This window comes from Tamandua tetradactyla, chromosome 11, assembly GCF_023851605.1.
Source record: "Tamandua tetradactyla isolate mTamTet1 chromosome 11, mTamTet1.pri, whole genome shotgun sequence".
Taxonomy (NCBI): Eukaryota; Metazoa; Chordata; class Mammalia; order Pilosa; family Myrmecophagidae; genus Tamandua; species Tamandua tetradactyla.
The window spans coordinates 88410384-88416383 of record NC_135337.1 but is presented as its reverse complement, the minus strand read 5'-3'; positions in this window follow the sequence as shown (position 1 = coordinate 88416383).

The window sequence follows — 6000 nt, the reverse complement described above, 5'->3', positions numbered from 1 at the left end:
GTATACGCCACAGTTTGTTTAGCCACTCGTCTGTTGATGAACATTTTGGCTGTTTCCATCTCTTTGCAATTGTAGATAATGCTGCTATAAACACTGGTGTGCAAATGTCCATCTGTGTCTTTGCCCTTAAGTCCCTTGCGTAGATACTTAGCAGTGGTATTGCTGGGTCGTAATCCATTCTGCCATTCTATGTCTTTTGATTGGGAAATACAGTTCATTAACTTTTAGTATTATTACTGTTTGGATAATATTTTCCTCTACCATTTTGGCTTTTGTATTATATATATCATATCTGATTTTCCTTCTTTCTACACTTTACTCCATACCTCTCTCTTCTGTCTTTTCGTATCTGACTCTAGTGCTCCCTTTAGTATTTCTTGCAGAGCTGGTCTCTTGGTCACAAATTCTCTCAGTGACTTTTTGTCTATAAATGTTTTAATTTCTCCTTCATTTTTGAAGGACAATTTTGCTGGATATAGGAGTCTTGGTTGGCAGTTTTTCTCTTTTAGTAATTTAAATATATCATCCCACTGTCTTCTAGCTTCCATGGTTTCTGCTGAGAAATCTACACATAGTCTTATTGGGTTTCCCTTGTATGTGACAGATTGTTTTTCTCTTGCTGCTTTCAAGATCCTCTCTTTCTCTTTGACCTCTGACATTCTAACTAGTAAGTGTCTTGGAGAACGCCTATTTGGGTCTATTTTCTTTGGGGTGCGCTGCACTTCTTGGATCTGTAAATTTAGGTCTTTCATAAGAGTTGGGAAATTTTCAGTGATAATTTCTTCCATTAGTTTTTCTCCTCCTTTTCCCTTCTCTTCTCCTTCTGGGACACCCACAACACGTATATTTGTGCGCTTCATATTGTCATTCAGTTCCCTGATCCCCTGCTCAAGTTTTTCCATTCTTTTCCCTATAGTTTCTGTTTCTTTTTGGAATTCAGTTGTTCCATCCTCCAGTTCACTAATTGTAGCTTCTGCCTCTTTAGATCTACCATTGTAGGTATCCATTGTTTTTTCCATTTTTTCTTCTTTGTCCTTCACTCCCATAAGTTCTGTGATTTGTTTTTTCAGATTTTCTATTTCTTCTTTTTGTTCAGCCCATGTCTTCTTCATGTCCTCCCTCAATTTATTGATTTGGTTTTTGAAGAATATTTCCATTTCTGTTCGTATATTCAGCATTAGTTGTCTCAGCTCCTGTATCTCATTTGAACTATTGGTTTGTTCCTTTGACTGGGCCATATCTTCAATTTTCCGAGCGTCATCCATTATTTTCTGCTGGTGTCTGGGCATTTGATCAGATTTCCCTGGGTGTGTTACACAGCTGGTTGAAAGCTTTTTCTGTGAAATCTCTGGGCTCTGTTTTTCTTTTCCTGCCCAGTAGGTGGCGCTCGTGGCGCTCTTCTGTCTGCACCGCAGTCGGCCCGGGAAACCGCGCGTGGAGGTGGGGGTCGCTGGCCGCCGCGGCTTGGGAGAGTGCCGGTCCTAATTGCCCAGCTGGCCCGAAACGCCAAGCGTGACGGGAGGGCCCCGCTATCCAACGTTCCCAGTCAGGCCGGTGAGCCACGTGCGTGGAGGGGACCCCAGTCGCCAGCCGCCCCGGCCGGGAAAACGCGCGCCCCTCGGGTAGCTCACCGCAGCAGATTCTCCCTGCCCGTTCAGCTGTTCCAGAATGGGGTACGCTGTCTTTTTGGTCTCTGTCGTGACTCCGGGAGCTGTTTCGTATTGTTTCTGTTTCTTTAGTTGCTTTTCTGGAGGAGGAACTAAGACCCGCGCGTCTTACTAAGCCGCCATCTTCTCCGGAAGTCTGTGTGTGTTTTTTAAAAAATTTTATTTATTTATTAAATTAAAAAAAAATTTAACAAACGAACAAAAACACTCTTAACATATGATCATTCCGTTCTACATATATAATCAGTAATTCACAATATCATCACATAGTTGCATATTCATCATCATGATAATTTCTTAGAACATTTGCATCAATTCAGAAAAGAAATAAAAAGACAACAGAAAAAGAAACAAAATGAAAACAGAAAAAAAGAGATTATACATACCATACCCCTTACCTCTCCCTTTCATTGATCACTAGCATTTCAAACTAAATTTATTTTAACATTTGTTCCCGCTATTATTTATTTTTATTCCATATGTTCTACTCATCCATTGACAAGGTAGATAAAAGGAGCATCAGACACAAGGTTTTCACAATCACACAGTAACATTGTGAAAGCTGTATCATTTTACAATCATCTTTGAGAAACATGGCTACTGGAACACAGCTCTGCATTTTCAGGCAGTTCCCTCCAGCCTCTCCATTACATCTTGAATAACAAGGTGATATCTACTTAATGTGTAAGAATAACCTCCAGGATAACCTCTCGACTCTATTTGGAATCTCTCAGCCATTGACACTTTGTCTCATTTCACTCTTCCCCCTTTTGGTCGAGAAGGTTTTCTCCATACCTTGATGCTGGGTCTCAGCGCATTCTAGGATTTCTGTCCCACGTTGCCAGGAAGGTCCACACCCCTGGGAGTCATGTCCCACGTAGACAGGGGGAGGGTGGTGAGATTGCTTGTTGTGTTGGCTGGAGAGAGATGGCCCTTGTGTTTGGAGATGCTCAGCCTGGCTTGTCCTTACTCAGAGTTGGGGACCTGAGGGGACCATAATAGGGTGATATCAGGCAGTGTGTGTGAGACAAGAAGAGGCTGGGACTGGGTGGACCGCGTGCTTCCTGTTTAGTCTGGATGAATCACGTGGCGCGGGACCCACTCGTGTTTCCTCTCCCACCAGCTTCTCTGGTTTGTTGCCCACAGTTCCTTCCTTCTCCCTGATGCCTCCTTCCTCCTTTGCTCACCACTCATCCTGCCCTGTCTGGCCTGTACAAGGCAGAGGGCTGGTCTAGCATTTTGTGAGCGGGGAGGGCAGCCTCTAGAGACCCGAAACTGGATGAGGCCGGGTACAGGAAAGGAAACCCAGGTCGGTGGGGGGCAGGTCACGGTCTACTGAGTGGGAAGTTGGGGACTCTGGGTGATTCAGCTGGGGGTGGAGTGGGGATGAAAAACAAGGGCAGTGAGTCTTCGTCAGAAAGCCCCTGGGGAAGATCTCATCTTTGCTTTTGGGGCACACAGGATGTTGAGCTAATCTACACAACCCAGGCAGGCTGGTGTTGGAGGCAAGGGTGAGCCTGGGGAGGCCTGGTCTGCGGCGTAGTCTCAGTCAAGATTTGGCAGGAAGGCAGTCACTTATTCATTCAACAAACATTCTCTGAGTTCCTATAATGCGTCTGGCAGTAAGAAGCCAGGAACCAGGCAGAAAAATATCCTTGCTAGTGGGGGCAAGATAGGAAGTGAACAGGATAAGTGAATGCATAGAATGTCAGATGGTGATGCCCTTTAGGGAGAAAAATAAAGTACGGAGAGTATGTTAAAGATGGTCATTTTAGAAGGTCTCATGAGGAAGATGTTACTGGAGCCCAGAAGACTTCCTGTTCCAGAAACTTCCTCTCCCTAAGGTCTTTGCACAGACTGCTCCTTTTGCTGGAATATTCCTTCTCAAGAAACCCACATGGCTTTCCCTGCACTTGCTTTAGCCTTTATCAAATGTCATCTTACCAGGAAGGCCTTTCCTGATCACTCTTTAAAATTTTTATTTTATTTTTTATTGTGGTAACATATATGTAACACAGAATGTCCTATTTTCTTTTTTTTTTTCGTATGAGCAGGTACCGGGAATCGAACCCGGGTCTCCAGCATGGCAGGCAAGAACTTTGCCTGCTGAGCCACCGTGGCCCACACTAGACCTTTCTTTTTGAAATAATTTCATGCTTACAGGACAATTGCAAAAATAATGCAAACACCATTCAGAGAACTCCAATATCATCTCCTCTATCTGTCTGTCTATCTATCTATGTCTGTCTGTCTGTCTATCCATCCATCCATCCAACCATCCATCCATCTGTCTGTCCGTCCGTCCGTCCATCCATCCATCCATCTTTATCTATCTATCTATCTATATCTATCTATCTATCTATCTATCTATCTATCTATCTATCTATCTATCTATCTAATCTTCTAAACCTTTGAGAGTAGGCTGTGTACATCATGCTCCTTGAACACATAATATTTCCATGTCCAGTTCCTAAGAACAAGGATATTCACTTATGTAGCCATCTTAAGAATAGTTGTCAAGTTCGGGACATTTTAACATTGATATAAAGCTTACCATTTATATTCCAATTTTTTCATATGTCCCAATAATGCACTCTCAGGAATTTTCTCCTCCATTATAATTTTAACCAGTTTTAGGTGTACAATTCAGTAGCATTAATTGCACTGACAATGTCATGCTACCATCATTATCATACAACACCAAAACTTTTCCGTCACTCCAAACAGAAACTCTGCACCCGTTAAGCAGTAGCTCCTTTCCCCACACCTCTTCCTGTCCCTGGTAACCCCAAATCTACTCTCTGTCTTTGTGAATTTGTCTATCTTAGATATTTCACATAAGTGGAACCATATAATATCTGTCCTTTGGTGTCTGGTGTATTTCACTCAATTTGAAGTTCTTAAGGTTCAACCAAGTTGCCTCATGTATCAGAACTTCATTCCTTTTTTTTTTTACAGCTGAATATTATTCCATTGTGTGTACTCACTATGTTTTGTTTATCCATTCATGTATCGGTGGACATATGGGTTATATCTAACCTTTGGCTATTATGAATAATGCTGCAGTGAACTCTGGTTTACAAATATCTGTTTGAGTTGCTGCTTTTAATTATTTTGGGCATGTACCTAGAAGTGGAATTCCTGGGTCAAATAATTCTATGTTTAATATTTTGGGAAACTACAAAGCTGCTTTCCACAGCAGCTGCACCGTTTTGCATTCCCACCCACTCACACTGTACAAAGGTTTCCAATTTCTCCACATCCGGACCAGCTTTTGTTATTTTCCGTTTTTAAAATAATAGACAACCTTGTGGGTGTGAAGTGATAACTCATTGTGGTTTTAATTTGCATTTCTCTAATGGGCCATGAAGTTCAGCATCTTCTCCTGTGCTCGTTGACCACTTGTATATCTTCTTTGGAGAAATGTCTATTCAAGTCCTTTGCCCATTTTTTTCTCTAATGCAATTTTTTCTGAGATATATTCACACACCATGCAAACCATCCACAGGGTACAATAAATGCCCCCAGTGTCATCACATGGTTTTGCATTCATCACCGCAATCAATTTTAGAACATTTTCATTACTCCAGAAAAGAAATAAAATAAAATAAAAATAGCAGAAATAAAAAGAAAAAGCAAAAACCCAAACCCTCCCTCTTATAAGGGATACCCCTGAGGTGATATATTTGTTATTGTCGATGAAAGAATATTGAGATATTATTGTTAACTATATGCCATAGTTTGGAATAAGTACATTTTTTCCCCCATGGCCACCTCTATTATGAATTCCTTCTAACAGTGGCTTGCATTTGTGTAGATCATAAAATAATTTTTAAATATTTGTACAGTTAATTGTGGGCATTGTCCACCACAAGATTCACCACAAGATAACGTATGTTATACATTATCATATTTTAACCTCCAACTTTCCTGTTGGTGACATACATGACTCTAAACTTCCCCTTTCCACCACATTCACACACCATTCAACACCACTAATTATTGTCACAATAACGTGCTATCACACTTCCATCCATTTCCAAATGTTTAAGTTGAACCCAGTTAAACATTCTGCACATATTAAGCAACCGCTCCCCATTCTTTAGCCTCATTCTATATCCTGGTAAGCTCTATTTTATGTTTATGAATTTACATATTATAATTAGTTCATGTCAGTGAGATCATACAATATTTGTCCTTTTGTGTCTGATTTATTTCACTTAACAAAATGTCCTCAAGCTGCATCCGTGTTATTGCATGCTTTAGGACTTCATTTCTTCTTACTGATGACGAGTATTACATCATATGTATATACAACAGTCTTTACCCATTC